Below are 14,321 nucleotides of genomic sequence, written 5' to 3'. Positions count from 1 at the left end.
CATAAATGAGATACAATTATTCCACTGAAGTGATTCATTTAAATAAAAACCTTACAAGTTGCTCAGCCCAGCCTTGGTGGATGGTCTTGCAGAAGCCACAATATTTCTCACTCATAAAATGTGAATAATACTCCCCCACCTCCACAGGGGGATGCAGAATGAACGGGCTGAGGAAATGTGTATCATATTCACCCAGAGTTGTCATTCAGTTTGTGAACGCTTTGAGTAACTTAACAGAGGCTGGCTGGCTCACTGGATCCTGTGTGTAAGGGTTCTAGCAGCAGTGAAAAGGGACAACTTACCCGTTTGTGTTTTCTCTGGGCTTAGCACCAACCTTCAGCAATATAGCAACATCTCCCCCTGCTCAAGACTGCATTGTACAAAGGCTGCCACAGTGTTCTGCAGTGTTAGGAAAGGTACAAGCTTCCCTTCCTATCCCCTTGTGCATCTAAGGGCCAAAATGGTAATGCTACACTAGCCATCGCTGAAAATAATAGAACGGATAGGGCAGTCCTCCAAACAAGATCCCACTCACTCACTTGCCCACCATTCACTGTTCCCCTTCCCAGCAATCTCTGCCCTGCCTACACCCTTTGCTTTGCTTGACCATCTTTACCCCTATGCTGCCCCACAATATTTCCCCCAGCTCTGAAGGGGCACAGTAGGGCTATGTTGGCACCCTCTCCTGCCTGTCCCTTTCCAGTCAGGAGATACGCTGTAGGAATAGGCTGCAGTAGTAGTGCTACAGCATAAAACACACCATAGGAGCATGGTGCTGCTGTTAGACTGAACAATAAATCCAAACATTAAAAGCAAGCATTCTTTTACCATGTTCCCTGCATCAAGGCAGCTGGAAAACATATGCTAATGGAAAATATATATTGTCTGCTAATCTAATACTCACAAAATTAGCACATCAATCATGAAAATTAGACAATAAAGTCTTACTTCAAAAAAATCCTGCAAAAATATATTGCAAAAATAATTAAGAGATAATGTCATTTGGATGGAGCTTCATCATAAGACAATGAGCTCCATTTGCAAGATTAAAAAAATGACAAATCACAGGCATTTATCAAAAACTATCAAGTCAAAGGCATGTTTTTTCAAAGCAAGAGCCACATATTCGTTGACAACATTTCATTACAATGACACTATTTCTATTAAAGTGTATGATTGATGGATGCTCAGGGCAGCTGAGTGACAATTTGTTCATCTTTTTTTTTTTAAGCACTGGATTCCAATTAGCTTTAGGAACAAAGCTTCTCTCTGTGCCAATAAAAATGAATAAAAATAGATTTTGGTTTTTAAAAAAGGAAACTGTGGATACACATTAATAAAATGGCCATCAGCTTATATTAAGCAATTAGTTGTAACACAATATGGTCTGACCAGTTCATCTCCCAGTCATATTTTTTCAAGAATGTCCATTGGATAAAAGCCAACAGCTGAGTTATTTCTAAACTCTTAAAAAGAGATTGGCAGTTTTTGATTTTAGGGATGTATTGCAGATTATTTTTCAAAAGCAGTTCCATAGGCATCTGGTTGACCAATGTGAGAACCAGATGCTGGACTAAATGGGCCTTTAGTCTGATCCAGCAAGGCTCTTCTTGTGTTGTTACAGTGCTTACCCCCAGGTAAGTGTGCACAGAATTGCAGCGTTGATTATCTTTTTCCCCTTCAACAAACTTAAAAGTCAATCATTTATTAGAAAACTATACACCATCGGTAATCTCTTTTCATTTTCTTTTCAACTCATATAACACAAAAGGAGAGAACCCTGATATCTGTTGGAGTTCAAGTTCGGCTAAGAATGAAAAATCTAATAAATTTTTGACTTGCCTTGTTGACAAGGGGATCAGATAATACATTAATAATAATAATAAATTTAATTTTTGTGTCGCCTATCTGGCCGAAGCCACTCTAGGCGACGTACATATTAAAATTCAATAAAATACAATATAATTACAGAATAAAATACAATGCAGTCAACACTAATGCAGGCATAAAACTATGTAGGGCAATCAGAAACAATAAACAATCCAGAAAAATTAGCCCATCCCGGAGATCCCAAAGGCCTGTCCAAAGAGCCAAGTTTTTAAGGCTCGGCGAAATGTATCGAGGGAAGGGGCATGGCAAAGATCAAATGGGAGGGAGTTCCAGAGAGTGGGGGCCGACACTGAAAATGCCCTCTCTCTAGTCCCCACCAACCTAGCTGTTTTCGTTGGTGGGACTGAGAGAAGGCCCTGCGTGGCTGATCTAGTCGGGCGGCTTAATTTGTGGTACTGGAGGTGCTCCTTCAGATAAACTGGGCCGAGACCATATAGGGATTTAAAGGTTAACACCAACACCTTGAATTGGGCCCAGAAAACAACTGGAAGCCAATGTAGATGAAATAACACTGGTGTGATGTGATTGCGGCGGCGGCTGTTTGTAAGCAACTGAGCCGCCGCATTCTGCACCAGTTGTAGTTTCCGGACCGTTTTCAAGGGTAACCCCACGTAGAGTGCATTGCAGTAGTCTAATCGAGAGGTGACCAGGGCATGTACTACCAGTGGGAGCTGATGAATAGGGAGGTAGGGTTGCAGCCTCCGTATGAGGTGTAGTTGATACCAAGCTGCCCGGCTCACTGCCAAAATCTGTGCCTCCATGGACAGCTTGGAATCAAGAACAACCCCGAGGCTGCGGACCTGATCCTTCAGGGGTAAACTCACCCCATTAAGCCTCAGGTCAACAACACCCAACCTTCCCCTGTCACCCACAAGCAGCACCTCGGTCTTATCAGGATTAAGCTTCAGCCTGTTCCTTCCCATCCACCCACTCACGGATTCCAGGCACTTGGACAAGGTCTCCACAGCCAACTCCGGTGAGGATTTAAAAGAGAGGTAGAGCTGCGTGTCATCAGCATATTGGTGACACCGCAGCCCAAAACTCCTGATGATAGCTCCCAGCGGTTTTATATAGATGTTAAATAGCATGGGAGAGAGGATAGAACCCTGTGGCACTCCACAAGTGAGGGGCCAAGGGTCTGAAACCTCATCCCCCAATGCTATCTGTTGATGCCTGTCAGAGAGAAAGGAACGGAACCACTGTAAAACAGTGCCTCCTATTCCCAATCCTTCCAGGCGATCTAACAGATATCCTTGTCCTGATCCTTACCAACAAGGAAGACCTGGTTAATGAGATCAATATAGTGATAACTTTGGGTGGAAGCAACCATGCCATCTAGGGATTCATGATATTGAGCAAAGGTAAAGTTGAACATAGTCAGACATGCTCATTTCAACAAGTTTAAAGAACTATTAGGTGTGATCTCATGGGTAGAAATACAAAAGTAGAAGACAGTTTATGACGGATGGGAGTTTCTGAAAGTGAAATACAGAAAGCACAATTGTAAACCATCGCAGTGTGCAGGAAAAATGGAGGGCATCTAAGGAAGGCTGCATATGGAACTTTCTGATGTGCTCCGATTTAAAAGGGACATGTATAGGAAATGAGAGGAGAGACAAACCATCAAGGACAAGGACAAATGAACAGCGAAAGCTAGTAGGGCTAGTCAAGAAAACTAATGCTCAGAATAAGGGTCGATTTATGAAAAAAATAATAAAAAGGGCCTTTTTAAAATTTGTTCAGAGCAAGAAGAAGGCCATGAGAGGTCTGTTGCAAGGAAAAACTGGAGAAATGTTCAGGGGTCACAGAAAGAAGACAGAACTACTCAGCTTCTCCTTTGTTTTCATCTACTCCTGCAAGGCAAACTGTGCTTGACCTGAAAACAAGATATTAATTAATTAATTAATTAATTAATTAATTAATTAATTAATTAATTAATTAATTAAATATTTCTTACCCACCCTCCACTATAAGATCCCAGGACAGGTTATAGACATCCTGGTATCTTATAATTTTTTAGAAAATCAATTAAGACAATTTACAATCAAAATCTGGCTGCTTCATTTAGGATCAGTTAAGTTCCAGAGTAGCCTTGGAGGGCAGCGAATATGGACATTACCAGAATACAGTAATGTAATGAAGTACAGTGGCCCAGACATCTCTGTTTAAAAGGAGAGACAGCTGGCTAACCATTCAGAGCTGGAAACAGGCACTCCTAGCCACCAAGGCTACCAGAGCCTCCACTGACATTGATGGATGCAGGAGTATCCCCAGCTACAGACCCACTTTTTCCAGGAGAGTGCAACCCCATCCAGAAATGGACACCTCTCCCACCTCCTGGACTCCAAACTGGAACACATAACACTTCTGTCTTTTCAGGATTCAGTTCAGCTTCACTTATCCACATCCAGCCCATTGCTGCCGTCCAGCACCAATCTAGCGCCTCAAACACCTGTCCTTATTAAAATGGGAGAGATAGACCTGGATGTCACCTGCATATTGGTGACACCTCACTCCACATCTCTTGGTGATGGTGCTGCAGCTTCCAGCAGTTTCAGATAGATGTTCTATAGCGTGGAGGGCAACTCCCATGGCACCGAGCAATGCCCCCCCAAATACATTCTGGAAACAGCCCTGGAGGTAGGAGCAGAACCACGGAAGTACAGTGCCTCCAACCCCCACCTCCTGGAACTGCCCCAGAAGAATACCATGGTCAATGGTATTAAAAGCCATTGAGAGATCAAGGAGAACAAGCAAGGTCACACTCCTCATCTCTCTCCCAACAAATATAATTAACCAGGAAGACCAAGACAGTTTAAGTGCCATGGCTGGGTCAGAAACTGGGCTGAAATGGGTCCATATCAGAGCTTGGAAAAGTTACTTTTTTGAACTACAACTCCCATCAGCCCCAGCCAGCATGGCCACTGGCTGGGGCTGATGGGAGTTGTAGTTCAAAAAAGTAACTTTTCCAAGCTCTGGTCCATATATGCCAAACATGCCTGAAGATGGACCACCACCACCACCACCCCTGAAAGCACGGTGCCCCAAAAGAGATATTTGCCATTAGGTGATAATTGTTGCACTTCTGGGTCCAAGGAGGTCATCTTATGGAGAGGGTACACCACTGCTTCCTTCAAGGTGGATGGTACCTCCCCATCCTCTAGTGAAACATGAATTACTCCCTAGATCTATCCAGTAACCTGAAGTTCTAGGCAATACAATTTAAGAAGGACATTGACAAACTGGAATGTGTCCAGAGGAGGGTGACAAAAATGGTGGATACTGGAGACCAACTGAAGGGATTGGGTATGATAGCCATATTCAAGTATTTGAAGGCAATTGGATAGCCATCTTCAAATATTTGAAGGGCTTGTACATTAGATGCTCCAGATGGTAAGACCCAAACTAATATGTTCAAATTGCAAGGAAAAGGGTCTATTCTAAACAAGTTGTCCAACAGTGGAACAGACTTCCTATGAAGGTGATGGACTCTCTTTCTTTAGCAGTTTTTAAACAGAGGCTAGATGACCACCTATCAGGGATACTTAGTAGTGGATTTATTTCATTGGCAGGTTCAAGGCCCTTCCAATTCTCTGATTCTGTGATCACCATATAAACATGTGGTAGAAGCATATTAAAAACTTGCCAGATCAAGTATGAAGTAGCTCTTAGCCTAAACAGTAGCAGACTCACCAAACATCTGGCATTTCCTTTGATGCCTGATACCTCTATTTCTATGTGTCTATTTATTTATTTATATTTTGAGATCCTGAATGATTAGAACTCAAATGCTTCTGACAATCCACAGTGGAAGGCAATAACGGGGGTTGGATGCAATCCAAATAATTTTCATTTTTTGTTTTGAGAAAAGCTAAATTTCACCTCCATTATCTATTCATCCACATAGAAAAGATGTGTGATTAAAGTATGCTATTGTTTTAAAATATCAGAACCTTTTCGCTTTCGTGCAACTTATACAAGTGCCCTGTGTAATCTGCCATGCATTTTTAAAAAGTTGTTTCCACAGTCTGACAAGCTATATAGGCAGAGATGCTATCACTACTTTCAGTGAGGAATTTTTTAGACACAATAAAAATAAGTTGCGCTCTCCATATTCACAAAGTCACTGATAGCAAAATTTTAGTTGTTTTGAAGACAGGTATATATTTTGCCCATAACTTAAATGGCATTAGAAATTTGTGATTATCATAGCTGTTGTAAAGATCTTCCAAACTGATGATAAATGTACATGTCTATAGGTTGTATTAAACTAAATCATTGCAAGTGCAGAATGACTTCTGTGACTGCAGTGGAACTTCCCTTTCCTCTCCCTGTGTGCCCTTCTGCACAATCTCCAAATCTGTTCTGGAGGATTGAGGAAACCCATGTCATTTGCTGTGTACTTATTATATAAGGTTGTCCCTTACAGTGTCTGTAGTGGTGGGTGCTTTCTTGCTGTCTGTGCAAAATATAAAAATGTGTTGTGGTGCCAGGACCGGCTCCAGGCATGCGGGGGCCCTTGGGGATCAGCTTGCCCTGGCCCCCCAGTGGGTGGCTGGGTGGGTGTGCGTGCTTGTATGCGCATGTGTGCGTGCCCACCCGCATGCCCCCCATGGCCCCCCTACCTGTTTAGTCTTTACCATTGCCCTTAATGAACATGGTGGCCGCAGTTTCCCTAAGGGGAATGAAGCCTCCGCCGCCATCTTTGTTGATGGCACACATGCGTGCTACGCGCACACATCTCTGCCATCAACTAAGATGGTGGCAGCGGCTTCAGTACCTTAGGGAAGCTGCGGCCACCATCTTCATTAAGGGCAATGCTAAAAAGCCGGCTGACAGGTAAGTGGGGGGCGTGGGGGGCACGGATTGTAGAAGGGGAGAGGAGGGTCCCTCAGGGGCCCATCAGGGACTCCTGTAGCTCCGGGGCCCTCAGGCCAGTGCCCAACCTGGCCACCCTTTAGAACCGGCCCCGTGTGCTGCTTTACCTCCTGCGCCACCCCACCGCAGCCAATCAAAGTGAAGCACTGGCAGGATGATGATATGAAGGCGTTACTAACCATTTTAAAGGACAGCCCTGCTGCTGCTGTTTTCATGGGCAGCTGTACTGCTGCTAATGAAAGGTTTTGGGAGGAAGTCAGAATTTCAGTGTTGAACCTCGGTTACAGAAGAACCCTTGGGCAAATGAGATCCCTCTTGAAGAGACTGAAATTATCTTTCTTTCACGCAGGGCGCAGTGCTGCCCCTGGTAGGGTAAGGGTTGCACTGATGGACAAACCCGCCTACTATACAAGGGTGAAACTTGTGTGGGAGGCAGTGGGGAGACCCCAGTTTTGGCTGACGACCATGCTAGGTTGGTTTTTCACCTTTAATAGCATAGCGCTGTATTTGTGATTGACTTTTAACTTTTATTTTGCTCCATAATTCCAGTGTCTGTTATATCTTGTCTGTGTAAGTAACCTTTGAAAGAGCAGCCATTAAGGCAGTAATTGTTGGACTTGTTGTGCTTCTGTTGCATGACTTGTACCTCAGTGATCTCATCAGCACACCTTCCCCAACTTTAGGACTGGCTGTTTGCTGCTTGGATGCTAAGCTGCCTACCTTACTGGGAAGTTGTGTGGATGGAATAATTGGGGAGGAGGGTGGATAAGAAATTTAAAATGCATGTGATACAGAGTATTGGAGATCAGTACAGTAGTCAATGTTCATCCTTGCCAAGGTGTCCCACCATCATTCAACTGTTAAACATAAACAACTATATATATATTGGACACAAGACCTTTTCCCCCTCCCTGTGTGCCTGGGATGCAACTGTACTCATTTGCTGTAAAAACATTAAAAGGGTATATAAAATGTACCTTTACAGTAAGGTATGAATTGTGAAATGTAACGTTTTTATTTCAAAGCAATTTTATTTTTTGAGATTTATAGACTCTGTGGAATTATGATACACAAAGTCATTATATGGATAACTGTCATTGCTAGCCTTCAATTTCTTCCCATTACCCCACGCAGCTACACAGAGACAGCTTCAGAGGGAGCAAAGGCTACGTCAGGAAGAGAAGGGGTAAGATCACTCTGATGTTTCTGCAGAGCTGGAGGAGGAAATGGACCAGGAAGCTTTAGAAGAAGATAACAAGCCATCCACACCAGCAGCAACAGCCACCCCCCAAGAGAGCCCACAGCAAGTGAGGATGGAGGAGCCTAAAGCAGCATCACCACCACTTCATGGCACCCACCAAGGGGAGGGAGGACCACTGAATCCTACCTTTCTGGACATGCTGAAGCACAGTACCAGTGTCCTCCCAGAGATAAAGGAGAAATGAGTAGGGTTTTTTCCTTTCTGCTCCCCTGTCCCTGATATAACTAAACTCAATACTATATATCATCAGCTGCCCTTTGAAAGTCTCTCTCTATATTCTACAAATTCAAGACAATAATGTATGTTTCTGTTTTCTGATTCCATGTATTTTTCTGTGTTGCTTGCTTTCATTTTTGGCTTTTATGGGCATCATAGTAAAGGGCACGTCAACAAAACATGTTATATTATCCTACTATCTTTTTAATCCATGTTGCCTCCAATGTTTCACACCATTGTCCTCACTTGACCAAACTACATAGAAGCAATGTTGTACAATAAATGTTATAAAAAATTATTTGACCCCCCCAAAGTGATGGTCTTGCTCTATACATCAAGGGCCTAATTACTACTATATTTGTTTCAAAACGTTAGGGACTAAAAGTACCTTATCCAAATTTAGGTTGAATTATGATTGCAGTGCTATAAAATTTGTGTTTATGAAACTACAGCTACGAGTCATATATTCTACCATATGATGCACCAATGACTTTCAGATTAATGTACTTTACCTTGACAACCCTCTTCTTTTAATAGAGCAACACCTTGTTATTGAAATCAGTGCGGTCCAAGATAAGCTGGACAAGATGAGGGAAGGCATAGATAATCTGCAACTCCGCTTTTAATTTTTGTATCAAAGTCTGTTTACATTCCTTTTTATACAACTTTATATTTTTATACAAGCTCCATTTTTTATAATTGTTGTTTAAAAGGTTACTTTTTAATTTATATTTCTTTGTCGCACTAAAATTCTTCAGGGAAAAGAAAAAAAACGTTAGTTGACTATTGCAATTTTATTTTTACACATGTAATTAACAGTGTTACAGACACAGACACAAGTGTCAATTTTTTTTCATAACTGTTAAATTTCCCTTTTTAATTTCTGAACCTTTGTATGCATTATAAATAAAAATATTATTCTGTTTCTACACACATCTTGTAAATTTCTTACCATATTACATCACAAATTTGGATCTCTAGAATTTTACAGTAAATAATGAAACTTACACTAAATCTTTTTGGGGGGGATGTCATTGGACAAGCAGCCATGATTCTGTTGACTAAGTTACTAAGTCCATTACATTGTCCAAGTGTAGCAGTGTCAATTAAATTCAAATATGAAAAAGGAATGAAATAGTCACCATTAGTTCCTGTTAACACAACAACTCACACTCTGACTCTTCTGCATCACTCGCTGCTTCAATCTTTGTCAGCACCTCTTATTATTCCCCACTCCCATATTCGTCTGTGGAGTTGTCAGAGACATGTTCTGGGCAATCAGAGGGTTTTTCTTCAAATGGAGGCATATGGTTTTGTGGGATCCATTGGCGGTTAGAATGAATGAAGCTGAGTGCAGACACATTCTTTGGTTTCAGTCTTGTCCTCAGTTTTGTCACAATATTGCCGGTAGTAGAAAAGAGCCTTTCAGACTCCATGCTGGAGGGCGGTGTTGCAAAATGCCAGACAGCAACATCACATAGATGTGGCAATTCGTAATTCCCCCCCCCCCAATAAAGAATTGGGTCACTATCGCTCTGGGTGTGGACAGGATGGATTTCTTCTGCCAGGTAGGCCTCTAATTCCTTTTTTACAACACCTATGGCATCATCACTATCATTGTGTTGCATCTGTTGAACTGCTCTACTGGCACTGCTGTATCCATATCTTTTGGACAGTGCTGTGAACAAGTCATGATGCTGATCATCTTTGTCATCGGCCTGCTGTTCCTCTATAATTTGACAATCTGGATCGCTGGCTGCATTTGGACTGTTTTGCTCTTCAGCCACCGTTCTATTGCCTTTTTCAAAAGAAATTACCTTTACTTTCTTTCGGTACACTTCTGCTGGAGCCTGGAGAATATAACTCTTTACAGCAGACAACAGCGACCCAGAATCATCACAGTGCTGCAGGTGTTCCCACATTCCCTCTCTGTACCATGGTTCAAGAAGTGATGCTGCCAGGTATTTCATGTCTGCACGTATTGCTGGCAGTTGACTATTTTTTCTAATCTGTTCAAGCAAACTTTGCCCAAAATTAACAGCAATGTTGTTTGATGTACAAGGAATCCTCTTCCCAAATTTTCTAATGGAGTCCATTAGCCCACCCTCTATTATGTTTAAGATGGGCACTATTTGTCCAAGTGTAGCTTTGTCAGAACTGACCACCAAGGTGTACACATCAAACATTTTCAAACAGTCCACTAAGTTCTCCATCAGTAGCCATTGCTCTGGTGTCATTGCTTGACGCAGATCTGTGCTCTTGAACATACTCATTAATTGCACTTTTTTGTTCAAGGAGCCACTGCGCCATATGCAAGCTACTGTTCCACTGAGTTGCAACATCTGAACAGAATCTGTGGACTGGCAGGCTCTTGCACTCATGTTTTCCCGCATGGCTTCTGTTGCCACACAAGAATGGCTGAAATGGTTTCCAATCACACAGGCCAACATAAGCACCTTCTCAACCTTCTTTCCACAATTCTTCATTGCAGCACGAACCACCAAATTCAGGCAGCGAGCAATACAATGGACATGTTGTGTGTCAGACTTACGGATATATTTGACAAAATTGGAGGCATTGTCAGTTGCCACACAACCGAGTTCAAGATTGTTTGGTGCTAGCCACTGAGCACATACCTGATGTATATGTTTCCCAATATTTTCATTGGTGTGTTTCCCTGAGAAATGGTCCAGCGTTAAGGTGGCTTTTTGACACTTCAGGTGGTTTGTTACAGGATCAAGGGATATCCACTACACAGTAACAGAAAGGTAGGACAGAGTTTGGTTACTAGTCCATGAGTCACTGGTGAAATGCAGAACACCAGTCTTGGCAGTTTTCAATGATGCATGTATTTTGTGTGCAATGTCACGTTTCAGAGCTGGAAACATTTAAAAAGTACTGTCTACATGGCACATTCCACCTTGGACACACAACTTTTATGAAATCAATAAATGCCTCATTTTCAACAGTGGAAAAAGGCAGCATGGTTCTAGCAATGAACTCTGAGAGAGCTCTGTTATATCTTGCAACCATTGTTGATTTTCCAGACAGCTTTGTGAAATTTGAAAATCATGTATCCAGTGAAATTTGTGTGTGATTCTGTGTATGTTGTGGAGTGGTTTTCTCACCTTGGCTGAGGTTGCTTGTGGAGGATACCTTGCTCTGTTTCTCCACATGGCCAACATTCCCTTTTTTATAATGCTCCGTCTGACTTTGGAGACTCCCTTTCTTTTGACCGGTGTTGCTTTCAGTGCCAGGGACAAGCAGTGGATGATGGATCTCGAAATGTTTGTGCATTGCCAATGGGCCAACATGAGTTCCTTCCTTCCCAAGCCGAATCATTCAATGATCATTCATTCATGGCAGCTACCTAAAAATTACATAATGTTTTTCCCGCTGCCAAAAAACGATGTGGAACGCTGTGATCAGTCACGGTAGCTACCTAAAAATTATGCAATGTTTTTCCCGCTGCCAAAAAAAATGTGGAATGCTGTGATCATTCATCGCACTTACCTAAAAATTATGCAATGTTTTTCCTGCCGCCAAAAAAACCACGTGGAACACTGTGATCTGATTATTCATTCAAAGCAGCTACTCAAAAATTACACAATGTTTTTCCCACAGCCAAAAACCAGCATGGAATGCTGTGATCATTCATTCACGTCAGCAATGTAAAAATTACGCAATGTTTTTCTCCACTGCCAAAAAACTATGTGGAATGCTGTCATTTACATAAGCTCTACAAAAACAATTATGTAATTTTTGCAACCTGAAAAAAAAACCCTGCGTACCAAATCACCCAAAAATGCATGCAGCAGATCGAATCAGCAAGCGCCAGAGAAAGAAACAAAAAAGGATGGACTGGTAAAGAAACAACGGGCAATCGAAATGCATGCGGATCAGTACCATGCAGCTAACCCCAATCCTAATCCAGATTACACTGATAGGATAGCTCTATTGATTTCAGAAATCATAAGGAACATTGTATCATCATATTTATTTGCGGTCAAAGACCCATATAACAAGATTAATTACAAAAGAGGAAGTAACAAATACATTATTAAAATAACAACAGATTAAGAAAAACTAAAACTCTTCTGGGTTTACTAAAAAAAAAAAAAAATCAAACACAGTCTTCCAATAGCCAATCAGTTTACAAGGTTGATTCATATAGATTGGGCTGCGTACATATTAATATATAGAGTTTATAACTATGTTAGACTCAGAGATGATAAAAATACATGATTAATATACAAGAGGTTAGGGTAAATTATTCGGATCCAAGCGACATTTGTTTTTGCTGCGCTACATATATAAACTTGGCTACCTGGATGGTAATTTGTTTGTCTGACCCGGAGAGTAAGTGAACGGTAGAGGCTACAGGAGACAAATGTGAGATTTTTGAAAGAATCTCCTTAAGATACTTAGAACGAATCTGAGAGTATAGGGAACAAGAAAGAAGTGTGTGCGAAGGGGTTTCGATATCCTTACCACACGGGCAAACACGTTGCTCATATGGAATCCCCTTATATCTTCCTTCTAGAACCGCAGAGTGTAATGTATTAAATCTTGCTTTGGAGAACATTACTCGAAACATAGGAATTAAGAGCAGGTCTAAGTACTCACTAATTTTTCCGGGGACAAAGTTTAATTTCAAATGGAGTGGTGAACATCTTTTGGACGCTTGAGACATTGCCGTTTGAAAATCTATATCTATAATTCGTGTTCGTATTTTCGCCAAGGCATCCTTTGGGGAGAGCGATATTAAGTATTCTTTTGCAAGGCCAATTTGTAATAATTCCAATTCCAATTTTTGATTCCATTGAGATGGCCAGTTATCAGTCCATAGTAAAGAAATGAAACCCGAAGTAGTGACAGTAGAGATTTTTATCCAATAATTTACAGAAGCAAGCCAAGCCTGGGTTTCCAGAGATAAAAATCCACATTCTAGTCTTAGTGCCGCCGAAGGGGCACATCTAGGGACCCCTATCAGACGTCGTAAAAAGGAGGAGAGAATAGATTCAACTAGGTTAACTGAATGTTTCAAGGAATGTATCCAGATTGGAGCTCCGTATAATAATTGAGGGATAATTTTGTGTTTAAATATATGTATAATCGCCGGCACAAATTGTAAAGGAGACAGACTTTGACAAGTTCAGAGGAGGGCAACAAAGATAATCAGGCGAATGGAAACAAAACCCTATGAGGAGAGAACTTCAAAGGGAGTAAATCTCACTGAACATAGCAGGACTTGCTTTGAAGTAAACACCCATTGAAGTACACAGCAAGAAACAACAAAGCTTCCTCAGAGCAGGGCCCTTGTATGTTAAATATTTCCATGCTACTACTTCCCACATAGCACATACTTAATAATCGCACAAATCCATAGCATGTCATTGTTACATGTTTACTGCAATCCACTCTTATTTGATGCTTTATCAAGAATATTTTGCTTTATCAAAGTCCACACTTTGTGAATATAGTGACTGTGGCCTAGACAGAGTGAGAATGGATTATACGAAGCAATAATGATATACTAAAATCTTACACAATTTATAATTTCTGCTTGCTAATTTGCTTAAGGGCTTGGATGCAATGTCGCAGATTTTCCTGCAATAGGCAGTCCATGAGCATTCCTCCGTCATATGCCAAGCCCCTTGTCTCCTCCCTGCCCAACAGCACAAACCTACACATGCATGGGAATTTTAAAAAGATATATGTTTCTGCACTCTTCTGAAAAAGCACACAAAAATCAAATGACCGTTAAGGACCAACCACTGAAAAGGGGTGGACTTAGGAGAGTGGCCAATGCTAAAGCGATTTAGACAAAAAAATATGCACGTGTGGATGCTTGATAATTGGGTTTCACAATAATCCGACCACAAACAGGACATGGATGGATCTCGAGGCCACCAACCAAATATGGAAAATGTGGATTTGCAGTGAGGTATGGGTAGGCACATAGGCTCATTGTATAAAAAACCCAACAGATATCAGTGAAGGTTTCTTCTCCAAGTGTTTGTTTTGTTAACAAAAAAGAAACCTTTCTAGATGTCTTTAATTATAAACCGCTACA

General features: G+C 41.5%; 1 long non-coding RNA gene across 1 annotated transcript in view; it reads left to right on the top strand.

Annotated features, from left to right (window-relative positions):
- Positions 1-8,952, top strand: part of LOC133369988 (uncharacterized) — a 34,969-nt gene extending 26,017 nt beyond the window's left edge. The window contains exon 3 of the long non-coding RNA XR_009759052.1: positions 7,903-8,952. This is a non-coding gene — a long non-coding RNA (uncharacterized LOC133369988). The remainder of the gene's footprint in view (positions 1-7,902) is intronic.
- Positions 8,953-14,321: the final 5,369 nt, after the last annotated feature.

This window comes from Rhineura floridana, chromosome 1 (assembly GCF_030035675.1).
Source record: "Rhineura floridana isolate rRhiFlo1 chromosome 1, rRhiFlo1.hap2, whole genome shotgun sequence".
Lineage (NCBI taxonomy): Eukaryota > Metazoa > Chordata > Lepidosauria > Squamata > Rhineuridae > Rhineura > Rhineura floridana.
Note: the sequence above shows the minus strand (reverse complement) of the source record. Positions and strands in the feature narration are given on the sequence as shown.